General features: G+C 47.8%; 1 protein-coding gene across 1 annotated transcript in view; it reads right to left on the minus strand.

The window, feature by feature from the left end:
• Positions 1 to 16698, minus strand: part of SUPT16H (SPT16 homolog, facilitates chromatin remodeling subunit) — a 246013-nt gene that overhangs the window by 119388 nt on the left and 109927 nt on the right. The gene's annotated exons all lie outside the window — the stretch shown is intronic.

A 16698-nucleotide genomic window follows, 5' to 3' on the forward strand; every position in this document is an offset into this window, starting at 1 on the left:
CGACATAGATATAGTGAGAGACTTGTTTACATCAAGACCACCCTAGAACTTGTGAAACCGGTAATTTAGTATACAATCTCGACAATGTGGCAATGGCAGAGAAAAACTCAAAAAGGATTATAAATATTTTAATTCTCCAAATGTGTCGTCCTTTGTAACTTGTTCATGGAGTGAATGACAACCCAGTTAAAAAGAACAGCCAGGAGAGCAGCTTTATGGCTTCTAATAACCATACCGACGACCTACTCCAACCAGCAGTGCATACTCATCCCAGACACAGAGGTCAGCATCCGCAGAACCTTTCCTGTGGCATTCCTATTACTCAGCAGGAGCTACTTATAGATTCACACAGGCATGACTGGACGTGGTTTCTATTCTGGCAAATAGTGTTTGGATTTCATATCACTGGTGTAAGTGCCCTCTTTTTGCATGGTTGCCCCCACTTTTTGCTGATGTACTTTGAGTGTGCCCTGGGCTCCTGCCAAACAGGTACCGTGGTCCTATGTTCTTTCCCTAAAACTGCATTGAAAACAAAACCCAATTGGCACTATCTGGCCACAGATCAACCCCTGGTAAGTGGTACCACATGTACCCAGGGAATTATGACCAGAGAAGCCTCAAGGGGCTGCAGCACTTATTGTGCCACCGTTGGAGGCCCTGTACCTACACACCCACCCACCCCTACATACACACCTACACACACACACCCACCCCTACACACACACCCACCCCTACACACACACCCACCCCTACACACACCTACCTACCCCTACACACACACACACACACACACACACCTACCTACCCCTACACACACACACACACACACACACACCTACCTACCCCTACACACACACACACACACCTACCTACCCCTACACACACACACACACACCTACCTACCCCTACACACACACACACACCCACACCTACACACACACACACACACACCTACACCTACCCCTACACACACACACACACACACCTACCCCTACACACACACCTACCCCTACCCCTACACACACACCTACCCCTACACACACACACACACACACACACACACACACACACACACACACACACACACACACACACACACACACACACACACACACACACACACACACACACACACACACACACACACACACACACACACACACACACACACACACACACACACACACACACACACACACACACACACACACACACACACACACACACTCCCCACCCCCCCCACCCCCCCCCCACCCCGTTGCAGGCTGCGTGTTTTGGTGCAGAACAAAGTGAAGAGTTGACACGGCACACATGCCGCTTTAAGAGGGTCAAGGCAGGCAGGTCCTCTGGGTGTCCCAAGGTTGCTGTCCGCAGGAGTCGCCGGCATTAGGCAGGAGCAGGTTCCAGGATAGACAGGCCAGTAGGGCTGAGGCCAAGTCAGTTGTTGTCGTCCTGTTAGCAGCTGCACTGCGGGTCTTCTTCCTCTTGATCTTCTTTCTTCTTTTCTTATCGGGATCTAAGGAAGGAAGGCGTTACAGGTAGGGCAAGGGCAGGGAACAATAGGTCCCTGTCCCGGGGTGGGTACACCCCCTAGCCTGCTCCTCTCCTGTGGGAGGGGGGCAGGAGCCTAGCTGTGATTGGGCAGGGCTCCCCCATCTTCAAGATGGCCGGAGCCCGGGTCGTGCTTCACCTCGTCTCCCCCACCCGAGGGGTGGGGTTGGCACCGGCTGGCACACCCCCTTCCTGACGTAGTTTTTCCCCGCAAGTCTTCCCGCCAGAGTGGGGGTCAGGACTGGTGTGGGCCAGTTGCTGGGTACAGCAAATTGTCTGGAGAAGCTCACCGAGGCGGAATGCCTTTGAAGCTTCCCCCTGCCCATCCTGGGGGAGGAGGACTAGCACTTCACACAGTATGTGCATTGTTGCAGGCCCAGGAGAGCAGGAGCTCTCCACCCAGGGGTCCAGCAACGTGTCTGCTGTGTGGCAGCCTCTGCAGCCACTCAGCCAAGACGTGGATTGTGGTTAGGTTTCAGGGGGCATCTCTAAGATGCCCTCTGTGGTGCATTTCTCATTCAATGTGAATTTAATGTGCTGAGAAGTTTGATTCCAAACTTGTCAGTCTTCAGGTGTAGCCATTATGGTGCTGTGGAGTTCGAAATGTCGACCTCCCAGCACCATATACTCTTAATGGCATCACTGCAATTACAGTGCCCAGGAATGGCCCTGGGTACTGTAGGGGCACAGGGCTCATGCACCTCTGCCCTCACCACTGGCATAGGGCACCCAGCTAGAGAGGTGACTGATGTATGCCATGGCAGTGGGTTTGTGGGCATGGCACACAGGGATGTGTGTCATGTCAACTCGGTTTACTTCTGTACTTAGGCACTCAGCCTGCCAAGGCAGTGCGTGGGTGACAGGGTACAGGCCCCTAAGGGTGGCACAATAAGTGCTGCAGCCCTTAGGGGTCTCCTCTGGTCACCATGCCTAGGGTACCATTTACTAGGGGCTGACAGGTGGCCAGAGATGCCAACTGGTTTTCAGTTTCAACAGTTTTAGGGAAGGAACACAGGCCCGGTGTACCTGGTTGGCAGAAACCCAGGGCACATGCCGTCAAGCACATCAGCAGTCAGAAAAAAGTGGGGGCATACCAATGCAAGAAAGATGGCACTTTCTCACACTAGTGAAATTCAAACAGCTGGTGAATATAGTAGAGCCAGCTTTTTCCCCCTCTGTTCAAAGACCATGCTCACTACTATTATTCCAGAATTAATTATATTTATCGTTCCTTTATGTCCTATTCAAGGCGGGTTTGGTACGCCACCACCCACTAGTGAAATTCAAGCTTCTATTGTTGAGGAGTAGAGAGCCAGTTATTTTTTTTTAGTTCCTACCCAAAGATAAGGCTTACTAATAACATTTCAGAAGTAATTACACTAATTAACCCTGCATGTCCGATTCAAGATGGGTCTGGCTCAAAAGAAGCTAGAGGATGTGTACTGGGGATTGTTCATAAATAATTTTGATGTTTTCCTATTTCAGGAGACGTGGGCTATCCCTAATATTTTTAGGCAAGGATTTATCTCACACAGTGACTATGGCATTCAAGCTACGGTGGGCATGCTGGCCGAGTGGCTCATCATTTGACTAAAAGTGTTGTTGTGATACGACCACAAAGAATACACATTCACTCTCCAAATATGTTAGCCCGCAGCGTGAAGTTCAAGGATAGGACTTCCAATTTGGTTATTAATATTTATAACAGAACCATCCCTTTTTCCTACCATCTATTACTTTGAAAATGTTATAAGCATTCTTGGCAGATTTGCCCAACTCTCTTCGAGTAATCATTGCAGGAGATATTAACTCATGTTTTGAACCTTATACACCATACTTGCACCTTATTGAGGAAGAGTACGGTCTTTGGGATATTCCATCTTTTGGTTCAACAGACAAATTACCTAAATTAAGTGCAGCAGGTGTGGATATTATGGTCACATATGGTTTAAGAACAGGGAACAGGTAATTCCCTTCGGATTGTGACGCAAAACCCACCTTTGTTAGAGGGAATTACAGTGACTATGTCCTGCTGGACATAAGGACATGGCATGAAATGTCTGATTTGACAGCAAGTATGATAGCGATTATTTTACCATCCTATTATTTTGGGACAGGTTGAAAGAGAGGGGCCCCAGTAAATGCAGATACTGCTAACCCGGTGGTGGTTACCGGTAATAAAAGATTGCTTAAATGGGAGACTCCTCAATTCTAAGGATTTACTAGCCAACCTTTATCGACTTGTATCGAACAAAGTTGCTGTTTTACAGCAAATAGAACCTACTCCTGGGCAAACAGTGGCTGTTCATATCAACTTTTTAAATAAACTGGGGCTTCTATTTGGAAAAACTTGTTTGGAGAAATAGGGTCTTAAACCTCATAGGTCAAACAAATAGCTTGATCATAATTGTAAGATTACAAATGGTGCTCTCACCAATGGCCGGAAAGGCAAAGATAAATCTCAGATTTTTCTAGCGAGGAGGGATTATGCTAGCACTATAAGAAAGTAAAACTTTGTGGGAAGAGGGACTATGGAAAAATTTATTTATGGTAACTAGAGCCAAAGACGGTAAGCGTTTTTGGCTTTTGGTATCGCAGAATGGTCACACTGACAAGCAGAGGCCAGATTGTCATATATCCCCTGCGGAACAGTTGTATATTTTAGGAGTTTTTATAAGGTTAGCACATCACTTGCCAGAAGAGAATTTGTTTTATCAACATCTCCCACAGAGCGTGGGGACAAAGACCATAGTGAATTCACCCTCAAAAAATCATCCTAGCTAGATCAGCCCAGAAGCCAGGAATAGCACAAGCCTTGGATAAAATCCCTGTTGACCTCTACTGAAGCGAATTATAGATTTGGGGGGGTCCATATATCAATTCCGTGTCCAATGCCTTGATGGTAGGAGGCCAGATTCCTGACTCTTGGAAAAGGAGCTATATTATTTCTGATCCATAAAAAAAGGAGACCGCTACTGTGAGTGACTATAGACCTGTCAGTCTAAAAGATAGCATCCAGAAAGTTTTTAGTTCCTGAATACTTAATAGACTACGGGACTGGATCTTGCAAAATAAGGTTTTATTTCATATTCAGGTGGGGTTCATTCAGAAAATTAGTACTGTGGATCAAATCATTCGCTTGTTGGCCATTAAATGGAGGACAGTAGACCATGACAAGGTAAGGCTATTTGTGGCTTTTGTGGATCTTTGATATGCGTTCGATCTTGTTCCAAGGACCAAAGTGTGGGAGACACTATTTAGAATAGGGATTCCTGACAGATGAGATTGTTCTTGGTAAGCGGGGTCTCAAAAAAACAAAAAATAAATTGTTGCTGCTTGCCTCACAATTTTTTGTTTTTTCAATGTTCTTATATGTATTCATAGTAAATTGATTTTATGCATTCTATCTTTGTATGTTTGTATACTGCTGCCTCTTACGGGTCTTTTATGAACCAAAATAAAGGAATGATGAGAATGACTATTCCACGCCACATAATTCCACAAATAACATTTCCAATCCAATTCACATAATTCCACTCCACAACACACACAACCAATCCACTCCATAACACATAGTTAAAAGACAATGTCATTTACAACGCCAATTGCTCTAACTCTTGCAAAAGTGAGACCTATTGGCATTGCCAAAGCTTGTTTTATCTGAAATTTCTTTTAAGTGTGGAGTTGATTTGTATGAAACCTGAAAAATAATTGTGCAAAACTGATTTTACTTACCTTCTCTCTAGGAAATGTCCCAGTGTGATATCCAACATATCACACTGAGTAGAAAAGGTTAACATTAAAAGTAATCTAAGCAGTAACTAAAAAGTAATTTCAATAACTTGAATTACCTGTATTTCAAACAACTACATTTGAACTTTTATTCAATTGTAAACACTGCATTATATTTTGCAAAGCATCTATTTCACGTATCTGTGCCAGGCTTGGCTTTAGAACTAAAATAACTTAATATTTTGTATACAAACAAAATTGGTCTGAGTTCAGTCTTTGAGTGTGTGACATCACTTGCTTATTGTGTGTGTACAAAAAATGCTTAACACTACCCTCTGATACAGCCTTACTGCTCGCCCACACTACCACAAATCGAGAGTAAGGTGCTATCTACTTTTACCTTTGGGGTTCCACTGGACTGTGCACACTATACCTCATTTTGGTATAGTATATACAGAATCAGCGTCCTTCAAAAGGCAAGCTTGTTTCAATTACTGCACCTTTATACACACTTTTGTGCCATAAACTGCTGGACTTTGAGTATTGCCACTGTTGCATCTTACATGCTTCTTATATGGTGCAGTTGTGCATGCTGTTGGGTCCTATATGTGTTGTTGTTACAACACGCTTTCATTGTGCACACTGCTATGCTATGCTTCTATGAACAGTTGAGCAATTATTCTCTTTCTCTCGCTCACACGTCTCCACAGCTTGTCTGGTCCCGATACCATGCGGTTGAGCACAAGACTGTTGAGCTATGCTTGCTGTGTTTGCGTCCTGTACAGTACAGCACGGCGTACACAGATTATCCATGCAGGACTGTTACACAGTATAATTGTGTGAGCACAGGTGTCCATAGTGCGGCCCCACCCTGGGAGGTGCTGCCGCTGGGATTGCCGCTGTCATCTTGGGCTTTGTGCGGGGAAAGAGGACCTGCCTCCTGCCCCTGGCCTTCTCCACTGGCAGCTCTGCAGATCGGCGATTCGGAGGGCGGCTGGGCCTTTCAGGGAGACGTGGTGCCTCAACTTAAAGAGCTCATTACTGGACTGTGCTTCCGGCCCGACCGCTCCTCTGAGGGGACAGCTCCTAGCTCCGGAGGGGCTGTTGCGGTGGGCCCCCCGTGGGACACCTCTTCGGAGCGACTTGAGGACCTGAACCCCCCTCCCCCCCCTTCACCCCCCACCGGGGCCTGGAGAGCCCCCCTGGACTGCCTTATTTATTTATGCATTTTTATATAGCGCAGTCTTTACCCGAAGGTGTCAGAGCGCTTCACAATAGAAACAGAACTGATACATGAGAACATAGCAAGAGAACAAATTAAAAAAGTGACAATCGTGAGCAAACAAAATACAAGAGGTAGCAAACGGTGCATTACAGGAGGAAAAAGTGACATGTGTGCAGGTTACGAAAGCGTACAAAGTATAAGTAGAGGAATAATACTGCAATAAATGGAGGACACTCAAACACAAGAATGAATATGCTACTTACCAGTATGCATCTGTTCTTGGCATGTAGGGCTGCTAACATTCATATCTATTGCATAGATCGCCGCCTAGTGTTGGGTCCGGATGATTGCACATTGTTGTCCTGGAAGAGTCTTCGAAGTATCACGAGATAGGTGGCTCCTCCCCTGGACTACAGTGCGCATGGGCATCGACTCCATCCCCAGATTGTTTTTAGCCATTGTGTAAGAGATGGAGTGAAATAGTGTGAATGATGTCCATGCTAATGATTGAATGCAAGAAAAATCTGCAGCTGCTACGGGCACCGGGGAGGAGGGCGGGCGATATTAAGGTTAGCAGCCCTACATGCCAAGAACAGATGCATACTGGTAAGTAGCATATTCAGTTCGAGGCATGTGGGCTGCTAAATTCATATCTATTGCATAGAATACATAGCAGTCCCTCCATTAACGGCGGCCGCCCGTGCCAGCTGCAGAAGTCTGAAACAGAGTTTTGAGAACAGCCTGTCCTACAGCTGCCTGCTGCTTGGAATGCACATCCACACAGTAATGTTTGGTAAACGTGTGTGGTGTTGACCATGTGGCTGCTCTGCAAATGTCTTCCAAAGGAATGTTCCCCAGGAAAGCCATGAAGGCTCCCAACTTGCGTGTGGAGTGTGCTCTGGGGTGGACCGTTAAAGTACGTTTAGCTTTCTGATAACAAATCTGAATACATTTAACGATCTACCTGGCTATTCCTGCTTTGGAAATTGGGTTGCCTTTGTGCTGGGCTGAGAAGGCAACAAAAAGTTGCTGTGTTTTCCTAAATTGTTGTGTTCTGTCAATGTAGTACATTAATGCCCTTTTGACGTCCAACGTATGGAGCCTTCTTTCCGCTACTGTTTCTGGGTGTGGAAAGAATGCGGGTAGTTCAATAGTTTGATTGACATGAAACTGTGACACCACCTTTGGAAGGAACTTGGGGTTAGTGCGGAGCACTACCCTATTGGAATGAATTTGTATAAATGGCTCTTGTATTGTGAGCGCCTGTAGCTCACTAACACGTCTGAGAGATGTAATAGCAATGAGAAAAGCCACTTTCCATGTTAAGAACTGAATCTCACATGAATGGAGAAGCTCAAAAGGTGGGCCCATCAGTCTAGTGAGAACCACATTGAGATTCCACACAGGAGCTGGTGGGGTTCTGGGAGGAATGACCCGTTTCAGTCCCTCCAGGAAGGCTTTAATGGCAGGCACTCTGAAAACAGAGAGATACTGCCTGTTCTGGAGATAAGCCGCTATGGCGGATAAGTGTATCCGATTGGAAGCGTAAGCTAGATTGCATTTGTAAAGATGTAACAAGTAACAGATGATGTTAGGAATGGATGCATCTAGCGGGTTGATGTGATGTTCTGTACAGTAAATGACAAAACGCTTCCATTTCGCAGCATAGCAAGCTCTAGTAGTGGGCTTTCTTGCCTCCCTGATGATGTCCATGCATTCTGGGGGCAAGTTAAGGTAGCCAAACTATAAGACTTCAGGAGCCAGATCGCCAGATTGAGCTGTTGCGGATCTGGATGCTGAATGTCGCCATGGTTCTGCATCAATAGCCTGGGTGTGAGATGCAGCCTTTGATGCGGTACCACGGAGAGTTCTAGAAACGTGGTGTACCATGGTTGGCGTGCCCACGTTGGAGCAACCAGGATGAGCGTCATCGAGTGTTTCTTTAGCTTTCTTGCCACCAGCGGAATGAGAGGTGCTGGGGGAAAAGCGTACGCAAATCTGCCTGACCAGTTCATCCATATAGCATTGCCCTGCGACTGTGGGTGAGGGAACCTGGCGGCAAAGCTTTGGCATTTTACGTTTTCCCTTGTGGCAAACAGGTCTATCTCTGGATGACCCCACTGCTGAAAGTACGGGCGGAGTACTGATGGATGTATCTCCCACTCGTGCATTTGGTGGCTGTACCTGCTGAGCAGATCCGCCATCTGATTGTCCGTGCCCGGGAGGTGTTCCGCCATGAGAAAGCTGTTCCTCTGAATGGCCCACTTCCACATGCTCTGAGCCAGATGAGACAGCTGTGGAGTGCGCGTACCTCCCTGCTTCTGGATGTAGTACATGGCTGTCATGTTGTCCGTCCGGATCAACACGACTTTGTTGCATAGATGTACGTTGAAGGCCTTGAGTGCCATGAAGATTGCCATCAACTCTAGATAATTGATGTGCATCTTCTTTTGCTGCGTCGTCCATAGTCCCTGCACCGTGTAGTGGAGCACATGAGCTCCCCAACCCTGGAGAGATGCGTCCGACGTCAGGATAATCTGTGGCACAGGCTCTTGGAACGGTCGGCCCTTGCAAAGGTTGTGTGGATTCCACCAATGCAGAGAGCTGTATGCCCGACCGGTCACCAACACTAGGTCTTTCAACTGTCCATGAGCCTGATTCCACTGATGTGCCAAGCATTCTTGGAGCATATGCAGTCTCGCGTGCGGGACTATGAAGATGCAGGAGGCCATCATGCCTATCAACTGCATGAACACCCTCGCTGGTAGGGAGTGTTGCGGTCTGAACCTCTGAATGAGCGACTGGATGCTGTCGATCCTCACTGGGTTCGGCTGAGCTGTAGCAGTCAGCGTATTTATCGTCGCGCCCAGATACTGTCGCACATGGGCTGGCTGAAGGTGCGACTTTGGATAGTTCAACGAGAACCCCAGACTGTGAAGGAGGTGAATGGTGTGGGACATGTCTGCGGCGCACTGCTGGGCTGACTTTGCTTGAACAAGCCAGTCGTCTAGGTAAGGGTAGACATGTATGTTTTGTCTCCTGAGGTGCGCCGCTACAGTTGCCAGACACTTTGTGAACACTCTGGGGGCAGTGGTCACTCCGAAGGGTAGGACCCTGAACTGGTAATGCCTGTTGTGTATGGTGAACCTGAGGTACTTCCTGTGGGATGGGTGGAGTGGTATGTGAAAATAAGCATCCTTGAGGTCCAAGGTTGCGAGGAAGTCCCCCTGGTTCAACAATGGAAGAACCTGTTGTAGTGTTAACATGTGGAAGTGTCCCGAGAGTATGTATAGGTTGAGAGGGCGTAGGTCCAGAATGGGTCTGAGCGAGCCGTCCTTTTTTGGGATTAAGAAGTACAGGGAATAAACCCCTGTGCCTTCTTCCTCCACCGGCACGAGCTCTATTGCTCCTTTTTGCAGCATCACCAGAACCTCCTGCTCCAATAAGTGCAAGTGCTCTGCTGACATAGGACGTTGTCTTGGGGGGATGTTGGGTGGAGTGGATGTTAACTCCAAACAATACCAGAACTGGATAAGTTTCCTTACCCACCTGTCTGTGGTGATGGACTTCCAGACTGGCAGGAACTGTTGGAGTCTCCCCCCGACAGGTGTTGGATGGTCGGGGGGCAGTGACAGGGAGTCACTGTTTGTTGGCAGCAGAGGAACGGGAGTGGTTGTTGCCTCTGCCTCTGCCCTTGGCGCTGTTTCCTCTGTAACCTCCTCTACCCTGTTTGGGGTAGGAGGCCTGTGCGCCTCCTCTATTGAAATGCGTCTGCTGTGCCAAGTGTCCTCTGGTAACACCTCTTGTACTTGAGCGACGAAAAGTGTTCCCCCTGTACTGCTGAGACTGAAGTGCACCCATGGACTTAGCTGTCTCAGTATCTTTCTTGATCTTCTCCAGGGTGGTATCAACCTCTGGGCCAAACAGTCTGTCTGGGTTAACGGGCTGGTTGAGGATAGTTGTTTGTATCTCTGGCTTGAACCCTGAGATGCGGAGCCATGCCGGATGCCTCAACATCACACTAGTGTTTACCGCTCTTGCTGCTGTATCTGCAACTTCAAGCGCACATTTAATTGCAGCGTTAGAAATGAGCTTGCCCTCCTGTATCAGCATTTCAGCTCCTTCTTTAAACTTGTCTGGAAGGTGTTGTAATAGCTGCTCAATGGTGTCATAGTGTGCCCTATCATATCTGGCCAACAGGGCTTGTGTGTTAGATATGCGCCAGATGTTGGCTGCCTGCGCTTCCACCCTTTTGCCCGCTGCCTCCAGCACTTTCGACTCTTTGTCCGGGGGAGGAGCTTCACCCGTTGTCTGTGAATTTGCCCTCTTGCGGGCATTTGAGGCCACCAAAGAGTCTAGAGGCAACTGGCCCCGTATATAAGTAGGGTCTCCAGGTGCCGGCCTGTATTCCTTTTCTATTCGTGGGTTTACCACCCTTGCTCTGGTAGGTTCCTTGAAAATGTCTGTGGCATGCTTGAGAATCCCCTTGAGCATTGGAAGTGTCTTCACAGTTTTTTCTGATGCAGAGAAAGTATCAAACAAAAAGTCAACTTCCACAGGGTCGGCATACATTTCCACCTTGTGGTTTGTAGCCGCCCTTTCAATTAAGGCATTAAATGCCGCCGAGTCTTCTGTTGGAGAAGTTTTCACCCCATATGTGAGAAGTTGGCCTGATATGCAGTGCTCACTATTCTAGTGATCACTATGTATCAGTCCAAACAACCCTTATTGATGATTGGTTGTAAGTCAACCTTATAGACCAGCTATCCTAGTAGCATGGATACGAGCAGTCTAAGGCTAAGACTCTAGAGGGCGTGTTAAGCCAGCTGTTTTACCATCACATTACCCCTTGAACACCAAGTGAAAGCACACCACACAAGTTGTTATGAAAATAAACAGATATTTATTTATAACAAGACTACCCTGAACTCTTTATGAGTCAGGGAGCTAAGCACACAACAAAACTCTTACGAAAATACTTTAAGTCGCACAATTTACACAAATGCCCAAGGGGCACGAAAAACCATATACACAGTAAGTGGAATGCGAACTTGCTAGCAGGTAAGTAATACTTTTCTAGACTCAGGAATCGCTAGGCCTACAATTCTAAACACTGGGATTAGATGCAGGAGGCCTGTGGACGTCGTGTGCAGAGTGGGAACTCTCACGCGTAAGGCGGGAAGAAGTCTATGGAGGCTAGCAGTTGCAAAGTTACTGTTCTCGGGCGAACCCGACTAGGTGGGTCGAAAACAAGAGTGGATCCGAACACTAGGAGTGTTGGACTATGCTGAAGCACCGGAGTACTTGGTTTACCTAGCCCAGGGGCTGCGGCTGCATAGGGTTGAAGTTGCGTCGGAAACCCACGTTGACGAACCAGGAGCCTGAAGAGGAAGTTGCTGGCAGGCGGCCAGTGAAGAAAAGTTAGTGGTGATCCAAGCCTGGATCAGGGAAGAAGAAGACCTGAAAGCAGAGGGGACCAAGTTCTGAATCACTAGCCAGTGATTAGATGGGCACCAGAGTGGCACCGGGCGAAGTCACCTCGACCAGGTGAGTGGGCGCTGCTGGGCTCTGCAGTCTCTCGGACCAGGAGGCGTTGTCGGCGACCAGGATGGAGGTGCGAGCTGTCCCACGAAGGTTCTTGCTGTCGACGTCGCTGGACCCAGGATTGGGCAACAAGTCTTGGCAAATGCAAGGCCCACGCGGTGGACCTAAAATGGCGTCTTGAGTGGACCAGGAGGGTCCAGGGTGCTCCTCTTTTGGAGGGGAGCAAGGGCTAGTCTGGAGCAACCAGACCAGCAGTAGTTGTCGTCTTGGAGCGTCGTGAAGGGGCCACTAGCCAACGGGCAAGCGACCTGGACAACGCGGTGGGCAGCAAAGAGCAGAAGGGCCCCACGCAGATCTCGTGGATGCAGGGGGGCTGAACTTCGGTGCTGGAGCTGCTCAGGGTCGGGGCTTCTCTTACCCCAAAGCACTTAGTCGAGGGTCAATCAATTTCAAAACTTTATTTCGATTTCGTATAGAAACCATAAAAGTAAACATAACAAAATTTGTAAAATCAAATAAAATTAATCAAACATTATACATATTTACATACTTTTCTGAAAAACCGAATGTCATCAATATCTATTTCGAATCACCAGAGCTGATCTGATAAAATTTAAGACGGCATTACAAATATGTACAGTTGACAGGGACAACAAACAATCATACGCTTCTTTATAATAACGTGTATGAAATGATGCCAATAAAGGTTTAAGGAAAACATTTCTTGGAACTTTATACAAAGTACAAAAAAACAAAAGATGGAGAGTATTTTGAGAAACCTTGTTGTTACAGGGGCAGTTGGGTAGCTTTTCCCACCATCCCCCCTGTTTAGGAAAAGCGAACAAAAAATGTAGGGTACCAAGGCGAAATCTTGTTAAATAAAAGCGCCATTGTGTGTTCATGATATATGACAAGTAAAACTGGCGAGCTGGTTTTCCTTGTACGCTCAGTAGATGGTCATTTGTCCTAAGAGAACCCAAACTAGATTTAAAGGCTTTCATAATAATCTCCTTGGTATCCCTGCCAAGTAGTTCTGGGTTTGTATACATTTTTCCTAGACCTATCTTAAAAAAGGTCTCTTTAACATATCGTAGCCACGGGATTTGGGTATAATAATCAAGTTTTTGACAATCTTGGATAATATCTTTTGTTAATTTCAAATTTTCTGATTGCCAAACCTTTGCCCATAATATCAGTGGGGCGACGTGAATAATGTCACTTATGAACTCAATACCAACTTCCTCATGGCAAAATATATTAGACGTACTCAATGGCACACATAACAAACGTTTAACAAACTTATTCTCCACAATTTGTATTTTTTCGCATTTATCCGAACCCCACACCCCTGAACCATAGGTCAAAACGGAAACACACTTGGCCTTATATAATGATATAATTTCCGCAACACGCCGCTGGCCCAATTTACTAGAAAAGCGGAAAAGAGCTTCGATTAACTGGGCAACCTTCTGAACCCGTGCTGTTAATAATGGTTCCCAACTTAATTTTTTATTAAAGAGGTTACCCAGATAACAGAAGTTATCCACCTTCTCAATGTTAGCATTCTTTACCATATATTTCCGTGTCTTCACATTTTTTGGACCACAAGTCATGGCAAAAGATTTAGTAAAATTAACACCTAAATCTAAATTGCCCATGAAGGTATCAAAAGCATTCAGAGTAATCTGCATGCTATTTGGGGTAAGTGTCATTAAAACAGTGTCATCAGCATAAGACAACATTGGGATTCTTTTTCCGTTTATTTTTGGAAAATCAGCAGATGTCTCTAACAAAAAACCCTCCAAACCATTTGTATAAATCAAGAATAAAAAAGGTGCTAAAATGCATCCTTGTCGGACGCCTTCAGTAGATAAAATTGGTTGTGATTTTTCCCCACCACGGCCATATCTGACCCTTACCATTGTAGCAGTGTGCAGCCTGCGGAGCAGGGTGACTAAAGGTTCTTCAAAACCCATGGAGGCCATCATGCGCCATAATTTTTCCCTGCACACTGTCGAGGGTCACTCGGGAGTCGTGCTGGACAAGCGTCGTGCAGTTCTGAAGATGGCCGGTCCCTCGAGGTCTCGTCACACCCACGGGTCACAGCTGGGCTGATGACGTAGGTTGAGGTCAGAGGTGCCAGGGAAGCCGGTTCTCGTCGTGCTGGAGCAGTCTTGATCCGAAGGAGAGACTGGCAACAAACCGCGATACTTGGTTGGTGCCTGCTGCTGCAGGGTGACTACTCCTTAGTCACAAGGGAGAATCTTGGGAAGAAGTCTTGAGTTCCTTTCGTGGAAAGTAGTTTCAGGATTCAAAGATGATCTCATTTGGAAGGGGGCCAGTTCCTACCTTTATCCTGCAAAAAGGGGCTGGCACGCGACTAAGTCCTGCCCCTCTCCTTTGGCGGGCTTTCCCCAGGCCAGGGGCTGGAGTGCCCCTGGAACTTGTTTCAGCCGGCCTATGCACAGTGAGCACCGGGGTGCCACTTGCAGTCACCTTCCTCTAAAGCCCTGCCTACCTAGGATACACAAAATCCTGTCTGGGACGGTGCTGGCACCGCCCCGGACAGGAAACCCTTTGTCCTTGCCTCCTGCTCTGGGAGGACTCCCAGCAGCAGGAGGGCAGATTGTGTCTCGGTGGCAGCATCCATTTTGTGGAGCTAAGGCTATGTCTGACTTTAACCGGGGTTACAGGTTACATACATGTCGTGTCCCTCTAGAAGGGTGGAATGCTAACCCCGTCGCCAGAATTGGCGAGGGGTTAGTATTCCAATTCGTACGACACCTTACTCGACATGTTTTGATAAAGCGATACCAGAGTTGGCATATAACCGCGAGGATTATAATGCACTTAAGAGTATATGGTATGCGATATCACGGAAACGGCTAAGGGATGGATCCCGAAAGCCGCAGACAGGCTCAGCTCATGCCAGAGCACTACCTCACACGATTCCAAGCACTCTGCCTTCAGGATTGTTAAGGCCTGCCATAGGCCTGCCATAGGAGTGACTGATAGGAGATCTGTGTGTCCAGGTTTAGGGTTAGATATAGGAATACTATATCTAAAGCAAAGGGTGATTACACCACCTTGCCCCAGCTGTCGTGCAGCCAGTTGTGTCAGATTTGGATGGCCAGCCAGGGGTGGCATAATACATGCTGCAGCCCCTGGTAGGCCCTGGTTACACCTATGCCCTGGGTACCTAAGGTACACTGTACAGGGACTGATAAGGTGACTCAGTATCCAATTAGATATGTACCTAGGGTACATGGAATCCATTTTACAGAGAGAGCAGTAGGCCTGGGGTTCTGAATAGCAGGGCCCCAGGTCAACTAAGTCAGAAAACCAGCAAAACACCAGGCAAAAAGTTGGGGGCAACCATAGTCAGGGATCTACCTTCCTACACCATACACCTGTGGGTCATTAACCACTTGTTGGTCCCCTTGATCACCAGAGTCTATCCATGAGTCCTGCTGCTCATCAGGGTCAGTATTGTCTGGAAAGTTATACTCCTCATCCTGTTCACCCCCCTCTCCATCTGAGCAAGTGGGTGAAGGTGTTGGACTCCTCATAGGCCGTGGAGGAATGGGTTCAACAAGTCCTTCCGTTTCTGGCGCAGGCCTTTTCTTCTTTAGAGGTATTACATAGGATTCCACAGGCTGGGATGTAATTTTCCTCTTGTAGAGCGTTAATTTACCCGTGTCGGCGTCGATAAAATGCTCAGACTGTTCTTCAAGCAAGGGTTGTTGCCGAAAACCTCCACTTAGTGGAGTGTGCCTCAACCCCTCCGAGTCCTCGGGCACCGTACGAGGTGCAAAAGCCTTCGGCACCACCTTCGGCGGTAGAGTATAGAGGATCGGCATGGAAGTCTTCTTCAGCGGAACGCTCGCCTCCGGTACCGAGGGTGTTTTCGGCTCCGACACCTTGTTCCGTATCCGTTTCAAGGAGTCCAAGACTTGCTTCGTAAAAGAAGCGGATGGCTTGGTCGATCCGACAGATGACCTCGGTCCACCTACAGGGGAAGATCCGAGCGTCGACGATTTTTCTTTTGGCGCCGGAGGCGCGGACGCACCCTCGACAGCTGCGCTCCGGTCGCCTGTCCCGACCTTAGGCGTCGACGCCGCAGGCTTCGGATCGGCAGTCTTTACTTTTGGCGTCGGTGCTCCAGACTTAGTGCCGGCGCCCTCCGCTGACTTTGCCTCGACTGGCCGTTTGGCTGTTGGCGCGGTAGTCTTGGCTGAAGGTGTGTCGACAGTCTTCTTCGACTCGACCACTTTACTCGACACTTGCTCGACGACCTTCTACGAGCTTTTCTTTTTGACCCCTTTCGGTACCTTAGCCTGTTCGACAGCCTTTTTTGGCTTCGAGGCCTCCGAAGACGACGGTTTCGATGTGGTCTCGGACGTCTTCGGTTTCGATGCTGTGTCGGCCATCTTTGTTGTCTTCGATTCCAATGTTTTTAGTTTCGGTTTCGATTTGGGTAATGGAGGCTCCGTAGGTATGTCCATAGCCGGGCCAGGAGGCGGGGCCGAGGACTGAGGAGTAGGGTCGTGGGTAAGGCCGTGTGGCGATCCCGTGACCTGAGCCTAGTAATTGTACGTACGGGGCATAGCTCTTCCTCCGAGCTATCTTCCGCGGCCCCATAAACT

Source organism: Lissotriton helveticus, chromosome 5_1, assembly GCF_964261635.1.
Source record: "Lissotriton helveticus chromosome 5_1, aLisHel1.1, whole genome shotgun sequence".
Lineage (NCBI taxonomy): Eukaryota > Metazoa > Chordata > Amphibia > Caudata > Salamandridae > Lissotriton > Lissotriton helveticus.